We start from the raw sequence: 14,518 nt of genomic DNA on the forward strand, positions 1-14,518 counted from the left end.
TCTGAAACTTGCGGAATGGATAGGTCATGGTAGAGTGTCAAAACAGTCACAAGCACAGCAAATATGCAAATGTTGCGTGTAAGTTACGCTCCCTGGATTTTCCCAAAGTGGGTATAAAAGGTGCCTGCAAAGTGAATCTCACTGATCTCCTGCTGCAGTTAGTGTACTTTTAGGGACCAAACGTGCTGGAGAAGAAGATGGCAGCCATACATCCTGCTTTCGGACATTAAGTGAGTAAGAATTGCGGGAATGAGGGAAGGAAGAATTTAATTTTGGGACATTGGTGCGTATGTTGGATGGAATGCAAATACAGTGATGTGTGTATGTGAGCAGAGAGTCTGACTGACTGAAGTGAGGGGTCTGGAGCACCCCAGCACACAATCAAATGGGATGGCATCTCATGCATGTGGCAGTGATGGATGAACAGCCAAATCAAAGACCCTAGCCCAAGAGTCATATATTAATGAGTGTCCACACACATTGGTTGACACCATATGCAGCAATGAGGACTTATGATTATTGTGTGTTCCACAAGTGTGAACAAGCTGTATATCTAATCATATATGTCATGTATAGGTGGTAAGCTGTCATATATTGTTTAGATATCTCATCCCTTTGTTCGTCTTGCGATTTTAATAGCCAGCAGTATATTTTGTAACCCACTCCCTTGAGAACTCTCAGCCTTAACATACAAAGCAGAAGTGAAGACTCAGCTCTTTTCTTGCACTTTTGATAGATTATTTTGACCCTTGATGGTGATGAGAGAACCCCATCGAGTTTGCTTCATCTAAGATTGACAAAATCATGGAAATGTTTGTGAAGTTCACTGAACTCTACAAACTTCCTTGAAGTCAAAGGGGAAAGGGGAGCTGAATTAGTTTTGAGTGGATTATAATGATGAAATTATCCTTTTAGTGTCCCTGAGGGCTAGGGAAGTGTCTGCCGACTATGATGGACCAATTATTGTCACCAAAATTGTATCCTGAACTGTGAGGCAGCAATGCTTACCACTGTGCCACTGTGCCTCATATAACAAAAGATGCAAACAGAGCAAATACTGAAAACAGAATACAAGAAATGGTCACAAATAAGTAAATAAAATATGCATCATTACACTCCTAGAATTCCAGTCTTGGGGCACACATTGGCCATGTCATGTCATGGCACAGGGTGCAGCTGGAGCATCTTTTTTGGGTTCTGCTTTTTCTATGCAGATGCTTTGCGCTTTTTTCTTCCATCAAAAGCAAACAAATGCCTTGTGCATAGTAATAAGCCTTTTGTTATTATTTTACAGGGTCTCATTCTGATTTGAGAAGGTGAAGGGGATTTCTTTAAGGCATGTTTTGAATGGTAACTCCAGTATGTGGTTAGTTATTATGCTTGCAAATTAGCCATGCCAGTGAGCTCACAGGGATCTCTTTTATAAAGTATATCTAGTGTGGCAGGAACCATTATGGTCAGCTAATGTATCCCTCAAATTAAAATACTACAAGCTTGTTTTTTTTTTTTAACATGCATGGAAATCCAGCCATTACTGATCATATACTTCAGCAGATCTGCAACAGTCTTAAAGGAAGAAGGCATGAAAGTATTTCACATGGCTGCTAAAGCTTGGTAAAGTCATGCTGGCCTCACAAAGCATAATGGGGCTCTCATGGGGTTAGTTGCCTAAGCCAGCTGAACTGCAAATTTGCAGGAAATTTTTTGGCGAACACGGTCAATGGTGAACACAGCATATTTATTGTGAAAAACGGTTTGGCAGATTTTGCCTTATCAACAGTAACCCATTAAGCAGAAAAACTAAATATACTGGAAAATCTCTTCTTTTACATGTATGTTATTTTTATCTGACTCTAAACTGTTTTTTTTTTTAAAGGATTAAAGTTACACCCCATTTGTATGTAACTCATGTTACCCTCTTAATGTTGCAGGTGGTCACTTGAGGTACATAAAAAGAACACTTGGTAGAATAAAGGCCCACACAAATTATATATATATATATATATATATATATATATATATATATATAATGCAACAAATGAATGAGGGAAAAAAATTTAATCTCCTTCTCCTAAGAGAATTTTTCTTACATATCAAATGTTTATAGCAAACAAAAGCAAAGGTAGGGAAATCAATAAAGACAAATCAATAGCAAACAAATAAAATGTAATGAATGCACTCAGGATAGAACTCTGGACAAAGTGTAAATCGGTCCCAGAAAGCCAATCAATCAAACATTATTTTTTACAACACCAACTAGTCTCAGGATATTTAAAAATGTCAATCAGTAAAGCAAACATGGATTACCTTCACAGAGCCCTTTTGTAAACAGTTGCAATGAATTTGTGTGCATATGGCTATCTGATACACAGAGTGTGTGCATTTACCCTCCTTACTGATGCATAATAGAATGCAATGATAGAAGTGTAACAGATAGAACCAGGATGAAGGTACAGATTTAATGCTAAGGTTCTTAAATGCAACTTTTCATGGTGTTTTGCAATAGAATGCTTTTTAATATATCCTCCAGAGGGTTAAAGGGTGGCATATAAAATGATTAGGTGGTAGTGGTCATCTTCAGTGATACTCCATTAAATATGTTACTGAATCCAAAAAGAAACACCAGTGATCTTGTTTCACAGGTAATGTGCCTACCAAACTCTGTATAACATTCATCCATTTTCTGAACTTATTTTGTAATCTATACAGTACTAATAAAAGGCAAAGCCCTCACGGACTCACTCACTCACTCACTGGCTCATCACTAATTCTCCAACTTCCCGTGTAGGTAGAAGGCTGAAATTTGGCAGGCTTATTCCTTACAGCTTACTTACAAAAGTTAAGCAGGTTTCATTTTGAAATTCTACACGTAATGGTCGATAACGGTCAACAATGTCCGCCATGTTGAACTTTCTTATTTATAGCCCCATCTTCACGAAATTTGGTAGGTGGCTTCCCTGCCCTAACCAAAACTGATGTACGTACTTATTTCGGTGGTATGACGCCACTGTCGGCTGCCATATTGAACATTCCAACGTCACTAATTCTCCAACTTCCCGTGTAGGTAGAAGGCTGAAATTTGGCAGGCTCATTCCTTACAGCTTACTTCCAAAAGTTAAGCAGGTTTCATTTCGAAAGCATAACAGTCATAATGGTCAACAACGTCCGCCATGTTGAACTTTCTTATTCATGGCCCCATCTTCACTAAATTTGGTAGGCGGCTTCCCTGTGCTAACCAAAACCAATGTACATACTTATTTTAGTGGTATGACGCCACTGTCGGCTGCCATATTGAACATTCCAACGTCACTAATTCTCCAACTTCCCGTGTAGGTAGAAGGCTGAAATTTGGCAGGCTCATTCCTTACAGCTTACTTACAAAAGTTAAGCAGGTTTCATTTCGAAATTCTACGTGTAACGGTCAACAATGTCCGCCATGTTGAACTTTCTTATTTATGGCCCCATCTTCACGAAATTTGGTAGGCGGCTTCCCTGTGCTAACCGAAACCAATGTACGTACTTATTTCGGTGATATGACGCCACTGTCAGCCACCATATTGAACTTTCCAACGTCACTAATTGTCCAAATTCCCGTGTAGGTAGAAGGCTGAAATTTGGTACTTATTTTGGTGGTATGATGCCACTGTCGGCAGCCATATTGACCTTTTCAACAGTCTTTGTTACTTGTGGGCCCATCTTCAAGAAATTTGGTACGCGGGTTCCCAACGCTAACTGAATCCTACCTATGTACATATATATGTCCATAGCCTGCAGCTCATTCACCGTGTGAGGCGACATTGGGTCCCCCCTCCCACATTGTTGGCTGCCTGCCTATATAAGGCCGTCCGTCGCTCCAGTCTCTACATTACCTTCTTTGCTTTGGATTCACGTCTCCCTGCTGATTACTACAGCCTTTTTATTTAATCCACGGCTTCTCCGCTGTTTTATTGTTAATTTATTACGATTATAGTTATTATGTAGATATTTTAGACTTACTTTACATTGTTCAGGTACCCATTTCCTTTATCATTCCAACCATACCCGCATTAACATGTCTATTGAGGTGATCACCATCGATCAAAGAACTGTCACTTACCGAGTGGTTTCCATGCCCGGAGATGGCACCTATCTTTTCCATTCTCTTTGTTACATATTGCACAGCCATATCAGGCTCACTCTTGATGTCTGGAGAAACATTGTGTCTTATGTATTGAATGACTGGGACAGGTTCAAGGTGTGGACTGATGACGGTACAGGAGATAATTATACTACACAGGAGCACTATAAGAGTGAAATGCTTAAGGGCTTCACCTATGCATCTGCATGTGAGTTGATGGCTGCCGCTGAATTGTTCAGTTGTCACTTTCAAGTGTACCGAAATGGCCAAATATTTTACACCTTTGGACAACCGCCAATGCCTCTTAAACATCTTAGATTCACAGGTGACGATTTCAGTAGTGGACACTTTGATGTTTATGAATGTTTCAACTCTCAAAAGCTGGATGTGAAGTTATCGATGGAACTGGTTGTATACTTACAACGCTTGACAGATGCCGAATGTCACTTCAACACAAGTCCTACAAATACTGTCGTAATTGAAACAAACCATGAAACTCAAACCGATTATGACAGCAGCAATTTAAGAGATTTGAAACAAGATTACTGTTCACATGGCCAACTGTACGTTGTATGCTCAAGAGTTAGCTTAGCGCACAGCTTGGTCATAGTACAACCGGAGGGCCGAACTCACAATGTGGGATACAAAGAGATCCTTAACAAATAATTATTGGTATATTTTCCCTCAGTTTAAAATGGTTTAATTTTCTTCTTCATAAAAATTTTAAGGCAGTACTTCGCCGCTGCGAAGTGCGGGTATTTTGCTATATATATATATATATATATGACAGCAACACTCATCACTCACAACAGTGACAAAAGAATTACATTGACAATCATGTTACGTTATTTTCAAAATGTTTCCTTTTCTTTTTCATTACTTATTTAACACACTACTTCTCCACTGCAAATCGCGGGTATTTTGCTAGTCTATACTAATAAAAGGCAAAGCCCTCACTGACTGACTGAATGACTGGCTGACTGACTCATCACTAATTCTCCCACTTCCCGTGTAGGTAGAAGGCTGAAATTTGGCAGGCTCATTCCTTACAGCTTACTTACAAAAGTTAAGCAGGTTTCATTTTGAAATTCTACACGTAACGGTCATAACGGTCGACAACGTACGCCATGTTGAACTTTCTTATTTATGGCCCCATCTTCACGAAACTTGGTGGGCGGCTTCCCTGCGCTAACCGAAACTGAGTAACCTACTAATTTCAGTGGTATGACGCCACTGTCGGCCGCCATATTGAACTTTCCAATGTCAGATTCACTGAGTCACTCATCACTAATTCTCCAACTTCCCGTGTAGGCAGAAGGCTGAAATTTGGCAGCCTCATTCCTTACATCTTACTTACAAAAGTTAAGCAGTTTTCATTTCGAAATTCTACTCATAACGGTCATAACGGTCGACAATGTCCGCCATGTTAAACTTTCTTATTTATGGTCCCATCTTCACAAAATTTGACAGGTGGCTTCCCTGCACTTACCGAAACCGATGTACGCACTTATTTTGGTAGTATGACGCCACTGTTGGCCGCCATATTGAACTTTCCAACGGTCTTTGTTACTTATGGGCCCATCTTCAAGAAATTTGCCTGCTATTTCCTAACACAGGGTCAAGGGGGTCTGCTGGAGCCAATCCAGGCCAGCACAGGGCGCAAGGCAGGAACAAACCCCGGGCAGACGCCAACCCACAGCAGGGTACACACACACACACACACACCAAGCACACACTAGGGACAATTTAGGATTGCCAATGCACCTAACCTGCATGTCTTTGGACTGTGGGAGGAAACCAGAGCACCGGAGGAAACCCACGCAGACATGGGGAGAACATGTTTAAATGCTGTGAAAAAATATATTTGCAACAATAGATCACTATGCTTATCTTTAATGGAAAAACTTTCTTAAAAATATTGTTTGCTTTGCTGTGAGAGCTTACTTCTGTAGTTAGCTATTGAACAATCATTTAAAAATTTTACTATCAGTTCCACTGAGAATTACAAAGATGACAGGGTGAGGCATTGTTTTCCAAAATCAATAATCATTTCCATTGTTTTATTTTTAATTAAAAGTACCCAGTTTGTATGCACTGGATGTGAAATAAATTAATTTCCTGTCTGTAAAACTGCATAGCATAACTGAAATGGAGTTGCATATCCTGTAATTTAGAGAAAAATAAAATTCCTTATCTGAATATGATAAAATGCTCACAAGAATCTCATAAATGTTTCAAGTGTATTTACTAAGGAACCTTGCAATGTTTAGACATTTCTGTCAACTCATCTGTTATGTATTATTGTGGGTTTGTGTTTTATAGTTATTTTCTATGTCTACGTATTTATTTACTCCTTTTAAATAAGCCTCCATTCCAAGTGTTTTGTGGGTGAAGTATCAGGAGGTGGGGCCATATTAACACAACTTCTGCTGGGTCCTCCATATGCCTTTATTTGGAGGCCAGAGCGGGAGATTGAGCTAGTGTTTCATTTGAGTTTGGATTTGGAGTCTTTTCATGAGTATTACTGTTTCTTGTTTTGCTGTTTTTTTCTCACTTCTTGCTTCATTTTGAGGATTTTAATTTATTATTGTGTAATTGGACTCTTTTGGTAACTCCTTGTCTATTTTTACTGTTTTGAGCAGATTTGCTTTATTTTCAAATTTGTTAATAAATATTCTGCATTTATTTAGATTCTTTCTGGCATTTCTGTTTACATACCAGATGTTTGTGGATTTCCCCTCCCTTGTAGGGCAGTTTGATATATTTTAAATGTTTCTCTATATTTTAAACTGTTAAGCCAGTTTTCCTCACTTAGTATGAAGCCTGCAGATAGTTATCTGGGGTTAGCTGGACTGGATGTGCCTCATCTGGACTGGTTAATGAAGGTACTGACCTCTCTTTATTCGTCTTTTAGGAGGACTTACACTATTTTTGTCATGATTGTTGCGTGGTATCACAACACCACTTACCTTTTAATTTATGAAAATAGCAGTAAATAACTGGAATTATGATCAGATGCCTATAAGACATTTATTGAGGGTTAGGGTATGGTAGGTTAGGGTTAGCATTATTTGTAACTACTTCTTATTTAACAAACTAATAATTTTATTTCCTTGTGTTAACAATTTAAAGTGTGACTAATAGTCCAGTGTGTAGAGGGCTTTGATCTAAGGCAACACAGAAGTGGTACCATTATGTAGGTGTCATGTTTCAGCCAGGGTTCCTCCTCAGTTTGGGGTACAAATGCATGCTTATTTGTTTTTTTTTATTCCTTTGTTTTTGCTAATATTGTTGGTCATTTAATTTCTATGTAGTTGTGTATCGTTATGTTTTGTGCGGTTTGAGGGTGGGCACCAAGAGGTGGGGCAGCCTGTCCATCAACATCTTAGCCCAATGAAAAGCTTGGAAATCCCACAGTCCCTTGTGATTCATTCTGAAAGCACTGGTGGTGGTGGTGAGTTTTTTCTGGTGATTATTATTATTGTCCTTTTGTGAATTTCTTGATATTTTGACCTCTGTGCCCTGTTTTTTGATTACTCTTTCGAATACGTATTGGGACTGTGTGTACTTGAATTGAATATTTGGAAGACTTTGGCATCTGTGTTTTTGTGTTCTTCAAAGCTTGTTTTGCATTGTCTTTTGAATAGTAAATATTATTAATTATGAAGATATTATGTTGTTTGTTCAACTAGCGGGGGTTTTGATCGAATTTCCCCCTTTAGTGTGCATCATAAGCAATTATTGGGACTTTTGTGCTTAGAAACTCTCGAGTTCAAAACAGCGTATTTACTGAATTTGGGACAGGGGTCTCAAATGATGGCTACAGGTTTTTATTGCAGATTTCATAAAGAGTAACCAGATCTTGCTGTTTATGCACCATGGCATTTCATTAGATGCCTATCTCAATTTTCTGTCTATAGCCTCAAAATGGTAATACTGCTAAGTGTTGCTTGAAAATAGAAAAGAAAATGTATGACCTGGAGGTGTGGGCACAAAAGGGGCTGACAGTTTTAGGAACACACAAAAGTTTCTGAAAAATCTGAGGAACTGAAAATAATGATTGTGAAAAACCAAATACACAAAAACAAAAATTAAAATCAAAATAACAAACAAAAGGTCCTAGCCCTAAAGAGCAGTGAAAGTATAGAGATCATTATACAGATGCCAACGTTTCTGCACCACAGTCCTTTAGATGTTTGACAAGAGGAAAAAATATGTCATGTACTCTGCAATAGTCCCAAAATGGCACTGGCCATCTATGAAACAGAATATAATGTGGTGTTGTCAGAATACTGATAATAATTCAGGAGGTTCAAAAATGAATGCCAGAAGTTTAAGACTCAAATTATAACACAGCCTAAATAGACTGGGTTCACCTCATTATGAAATTCTGAAGCAGGCTTTTTGTAGACATAGCTTTTGATGCATGGGAGTCAATTGAGTTTTAGTTGCTACTGAATGTATAGTTTGTTGGTATTTTACCACCTGGTAATAAAAAAAGTAAATACTAAAAAAACCAATTGATATCTTACTGTTTAGCCCCATCATGGTAGCTCTGTGAATACAACATTTAGAAAAAAAAAATAAGAGTGAAGTTTTAGTAACACGTCTACTAATCCATAAAATTAAAGTAAGGTTGCTTTTTGGGTATGACATAACTGGACAAAATACAGAAAAGCAAATATGTCACGTTGTCAACAAAGGTCCATATAGTCAAAGCTACAGTCTTCTAGTGGCAATATATGGCAGTGAGAGTTGGACCATAATGAAGGCTGAGCACAACAGAATGTGATTCTTTAGTTATGGTGCTGGGGAAAACTATTGAGAGGTCTCTGGACTTTTCAAAGGTAAAGCAGTTTGGTACTGGAAGAAATAAAAACTGGCCACTAACCAGAAAGTCTGATAAAGTTAAAATGCAAATACTTTGGCCATATGATGAGAAGATAAGATGTTCAGAAAGATCAAAATCAAGAGAAAAAGAGCATGTCAGAACATGAGATGGCTAGAATAATTCATTGACACAATGATCATGAACTTGAGGGAACTCAGTAAAGCAGAGTATGACATAAAGCTCATGAGATCACTGTTTACTGAACTCTTAGCTTTCTTGTGTGGGATATGTCTGTTTCAAATTCCAGTCAGAACACCAGGATAGTGAAGAGATAAGTTTTAATGTGCAGGTAACATTCCGTTACAACAAATATTTTTACAATGAAATTTTCATTACAATGAAATATTTTTATGGTCCTGACAGTTTCTCCATATGACCTGTGTCTATAGAAATCTTGTTACTGCGAAATACATTCAGCAGATATTTTTATTACAACGAAGTGCCCAAAAGATCTTGAAATACCTGAATGAATTATCCACAGAGCAGTTAGTTCTGTGGTCGCAGTTCAGTTATGCACAACAATCCCCAAACAGAATCACTGTAATTTTTTTTTCTTTCTTCGAACTTTCATCATACAATTTTTTTTGCTGTTTTTGTTTTCTATGGTTTTCAGTGATACCTGTTGCTTATTGCTTGTCAACATTTGAAAAACATCCACTGGAATTTGATTCGTTGTCACCCTCCTGTAGAAACGGCAGACACGAAAAAATGATAACAGGTCATAGAAAAAAAAAAAAGAGATTGCCAGTGAATTTGGAATTTCACCATCGACACTGTCAACTTTCTTGAAACACAGAGCAAAAAAAGAAGAAAAATCTCGGGTTGGAAACATATGCGAACTGCTGCATTTGAAGATGTTGAAAAAGTAATTTTTAATGTGGTACAGTGATGCTCATTCAAGAAACATTCCTATTAATGTGGCACTCATTCAAGAAAATGTGAGGTTTCTAAACTCTCTTGGGACTTCCCCCAACTGGACAACACACCGAAGAGTGTCCCGAAGTACGATCACCACGTCTGTGGAAGACTGTTTATCCATTGCCGGAGCTACAGCAGGCTCACAGCTCTGCTGCGGCTCCTCACAGAAGCAAACAGAAAAGATCTCAATGGGTAATGCAAGGAACATTGTAAATGCAGGGAAGAGTATTACCTGGCCGCTAACCTAGCCACAACCCTGCCTGACTGCTGTGACTGTGTATAGGAGAGTTGCAGATCAAGCTACAATAAATAACCCTGCTGTTCCTGTTTCAAGCTGAATAAAGCTGGTTATGCTAAAGTACTGACACTAAGCCTCGTGTTTTGGGGTGCAAGACAGGGACTTATAGTGCAACCCCAATCTTTTAGGATTTGCTTCTCTGGCGCTTCACTGCAGCACTGTGAGCCTGCTGTTGCACTGCCCCAGCAACGGACAAACTATTCCACAGATGTAGCAATCGTGCTTCAGGATGTACTTCAGCGTGTCGTCCCATTGGATGGGGAGTGGGGGTGATCCCAAAAGAGTTCAGAAACCTCACAATATGAAGAAGAAGAAAAGGATGATTCGGCTTCTGATTGATAACTGTGCTGCCCACAACATGCTTCCATATTTAGATAATGTCCGCATTGAATTCCTCCCACCCATTCGCACAGCAATGCTTCAGCCTTCGGATTTGGACATCATTCTCGCACCCTGAAAGTGTATTATCACAAGGAAATGCTGAGAAAAATTCTTGTCAGCATAAGTTGTAGACAGGAGGAGATTAAAATTAACGTGAAAGAAGCTATTGAAATGATTGCAAATGCCTGAACGCAACTTAAAGAAAGCACTATAGTGACAAATACAGAATCTCATTACTACGAAATTTTCATTACAACTAAATATTTTTTAGGTCCCTGGCAGTTCGTTGTAATGGAATTTTACCTGTGTAATCAAATTTAATAATTTGTTAAAAGTCTACACAAATCAACCTTCACTTTCTCTGTTTATGGTTTGGACCTATTTTCTAAAATTATTTCAATAACCAGAAACACATTCACTAATAAGTTTGCTAGCTTTAACCTAGCTATAAACTTAAAAGTAATAATCTTACAGTAAAGCAAATGTATATATTTTGATTCTGCTTTCACAGGGGATGCAGGCAATGCTTTTTCCTGATTTTCCTCTCGGTCCTCAGGGAGTTTCTTTGGAACATATGGCAGGATATTAAACATGCATTGTCTTTCATTGTCCAAATGACTTAAACTCTCTGTTGAAAATTGTCATAACTTGTGGTTGCTATAGCCATAGGGGTTTCATACTCAGGGGATTCTTTTGTAGCATAAAAATATGTCTGATGGGGAGTTGCTGATCATTTGAATGCTTACAGTACGTCATTCAGTTGGACATGATGTTTTTAGGTCTCCTTTGCTCATGCCCCTCGCTGTACTTTAGCAAGGCTAGACACTATGCAGCACTCATATCCAAAATCATTATGTGTTGGTCTTCTGGTACACTTTGTTATGATTGGTGTTCATTATTAAATTTTTTTAATAATATTTTTGAACCTGTTTCGCTCTTCTTGCTACAAACATGTAGGCTTCTGGAGTCACATAACTCAATTCTGTTATTATTTTTTTGCTAGAAAGTTATGAAATGTTTGCGTTGTTTTCCAGCTCCATCTTGGTTTCATACACACTGCCATTTTGTTGAGTTGCTATTTTGCTAAACAGTCAACTTGGAATTATGCGCAATCTTCTGTTGGGATCAGAGGTATAAAGGTCATTATAAACACTACCTATTCATCTGAGTTTGAAGATACATCAAAAGAAGTCTCTCTGTGCTTTGTGGAACTGGGCCCGGACACAGACAGGCGGACATCGTTTCTTCACCTAACACACGTTTTATTTACAAATATATTTACAATATTTTAAGCGCACACCCAGTGCCTCCAGCACCGATCCCCCAAAGTCCAGGCCTCACAGTCACAAATTGCCTTCCTTCTGGCCGCCTCCACTCCTCTCTCGAGTTCCGTCCTCTTCCACCCGACTCTTGCTGTCGATGGAAGGAAGGTGGCCCCTTAAATAGCAACCCGTGTGGCGGAAGTGCCGGCTGCGCACCCGGAAGCCCTCTGGGTGTCCCCAGTCTTCTTCCCTCCAGCACTTCCTGGTGTGGCGGAAGTGCTGGGTTCCAGGTTTCTTCAGGCACCGGGGCGCCGCGTGGCGGTGGCCACGGGCCCCTACAGGGTTGGGCTTCCAAGCCCCCAACACAACCAGGGCGGTCGCCCCCTCACGGTATGGAGAAGGCAGAAGCCCTCCTCCAATCCTCCTGGGCATCCTGGCTGGGCTCCACACCCAGCCGCATGCGACAGCTGTTATTTGCGCCCTTGTTTTTAGTAGTTACACATTTTTTTTTTAACTTTGACTACATTTTTTAACTAGTGTTTGCTATTTTGATGAAAAATAGTGATAGTAGCAATCTTTTACATGGTTTTGTTTTCTTCCAGTATTCAACATTTGCCTCTTTGTCTTGGCAGTCCAACCTTTTGGTTGTTAAATGGCCCAAGGTGTTCTCCGTCAGGGTTGGCAATGGTTGAGTTATGGCTTTTTTGCCTACTGGTCAAGTGGTGTAAATGGTACAGCACTGAGACATTTCTAAGCCAGTACCAGTGTTGTTCAACTATGATTAATGGAGTCTTGTCCGATTCACCCTGAAAAAGTGCATTCAGAAAAGAGGCTTGGTTTCAAGATCTCTGAAACTTGCAGTTTGGATGAATCAACTTTTGATGGGAAGGGTCAGGAAAAGGAGCCAATTTTCTACGGATTGCTGCTGAATGTTGCATATGTCATTTATAGAAATGAAGGCAATGCCACTTTGTCCAACATTAGTAAATTCATGCTGTCTATGGCTTAAGCAAAATGACCAAAATGTACATTATTATTGTATCATAAGGTACACAAAAAGTGCATTTCTAGCCTGCCTCCTTAGTAAGCTTATTCTTTGGCAAACTGCTTTTATGACAGTAGAATATTTGCATGCATGTTAATTTAATTGGTTACTTTAAATTGGCCATGTGAGTGAGTGTGGGTGTTTCTAAATGTGCCCAGGGCTAATATAGACTCTGTTCCTCGTGAACCTTAACTGATAAAACTGGGTAAGGAATGGATGGCTGGTGGCACCAGTGTGACTGATAAATCAATTGCTCCTGTGTACTGCATTTTGTGATTTTTCAAGTGTGCTTGTTTCCTAGAATCATTTACCTTTTCAAAATGGTTTAGATTTGATAAAAAAAAAACAGAGAGAAACCTTTATTATATCAAGACTTTGTGAATTTCTCTCTTACTGCTTGCATTTCAAACCTTTCATTTCCTCTAGGGAATGTAAACAAGAGGACCATAAAGCTAAAGTTTCTTTTAAAAACAAGAATAATTTTCTAATTTGGGAATTGTGGCATATTCAGTACTGAATTTGACACACTGACATACAAATAGCTAGGTTAAAGTAGCAGATCAACCACTTTGGTTTATTTGATTTTTTTGTTATTTATCTTATGACAATGCATTAGCACATTAGATCTAATTCACTTTATAAATAAGCAACCTACTAAATTTCTCTGATTAATGCGATTCAGACATAATACCCTGCATTTACATATGCTTTTTCTATATTAGGCAAACTTTAGAAATGCTTTTCTATAAAAACTCCTGTGTGTTTTGATTATTTTCAGATTAAAAAATAGTATTAACTCCATTAGGTTAAATATAATTTACACATACTATGCATACAGCACACATGGTAGCATACACATTGTCCTATCTTTCTCATAAATTATATTTTGCATTGGGTTATCAAATTTAGTCAAACAGACAGTAAAATGAAACATGAGCTGCAATCTAAAAAGTATATACAAAAACATTTACACTCTCATTGTCAAAAATAAGTAATAATGAGCATCGGCTGTTTCTATGACAATCTCCCAGAATTCATCTGGGGTGTGCTTGTGTGTGACATCACCAAAGCAAAATTATAAAGCTGTTCCCAGGTTTTTCAATTTTAATGATAGAAAACTCACTTTGCAATTCTCGAAAAGCTATCTTTTGTTTTATTGGTTACTGAATCTGTACTCTTGTCAATGACTGTAAATCTTTGGTTTTCTTTTAGTTTTGTTGTTAGCGTTTTTCAGTCTCTGGTTTTGACCTCAGCCTTCTTTTTGACTCATGGATCCTGTGTTGTCTCTTGGGAGCCAGTAAATGTTTATGTTTCTGGTTCAGCTCCTTTTTAAACTGCTAGCTGTCCACCAGTAACAGAAAAACAGTGTGTAATGTATTTTCCTTTCAGCATCCAAACTTGCAATTTCCATGTGAAATTGATTGATTGTGCACCCGTACATCATAGTATACATTCTAGAATATATTGTAATTCTTAATTTTTTGTTGCTTTGCAAATGTCTGCCAGCTTCTGTTCTAAATTCCTTTGTTTACTCGTGTATTCAGTTATTTTAGATGAAGTGGCAAACTTAAATACTTTCTCCTCTTCCTCAATGAACAAAGCAAAA

General features: G+C 38.5%; 1 protein-coding gene across 3 annotated transcripts in view; it reads left to right on the forward strand.

Annotated features, from left to right (window-relative positions):
* nell2b (neural EGFL like 2b) overlaps window positions 1-14,518 on the forward strand; it is a 405,950-nt gene that overhangs the window by 99,021 nt on the left and 292,411 nt on the right. The gene's annotated exons all lie outside the window — the stretch shown is intronic.

This window comes from Polypterus senegalus, chromosome 8 (assembly GCF_016835505.1).
Source record: "Polypterus senegalus isolate Bchr_013 chromosome 8, ASM1683550v1, whole genome shotgun sequence".
NCBI lineage: Eukaryota > Metazoa > Chordata > Cladistia > Polypteriformes > Polypteridae > Polypterus > Polypterus senegalus.